Genomic DNA, 275 nt, shown 5'->3' with positions numbered 1-275 from the left:
TGGCGGATTAGGGTTGGACCGGCAGCTGTTCCTCATGAAGCTGGAGAGGCTGAGTACAGCAGGTCTCTCAGAGTTTTACTCTGCGGTGCTGAGGGCCTGGCAGCTGCTAAGACCCACACGAGAAGGGGTGTGGAGCCTGGGCAGTGGGTGTGGGAGGAGCCTATCTTCCACAACCCAGCCATCCCTTTGAGATCGGTTCAGTCGGCCAACCTGCAGAGGCAACTGATGGCAGGGGGTTTACAAAGGCTGGGTGACCTGAGACTGCTGGGAGAGGA

Source organism: Oncorhynchus nerka, linkage group LG28 (genome assembly GCF_034236695.1).
Source record: "Oncorhynchus nerka isolate Pitt River linkage group LG28, Oner_Uvic_2.0, whole genome shotgun sequence".
Classification (NCBI taxonomy): domain Eukaryota; kingdom Metazoa; phylum Chordata; class Actinopteri; order Salmoniformes; family Salmonidae; genus Oncorhynchus; species Oncorhynchus nerka.
Note: the sequence above shows the minus strand (reverse complement) of the source record.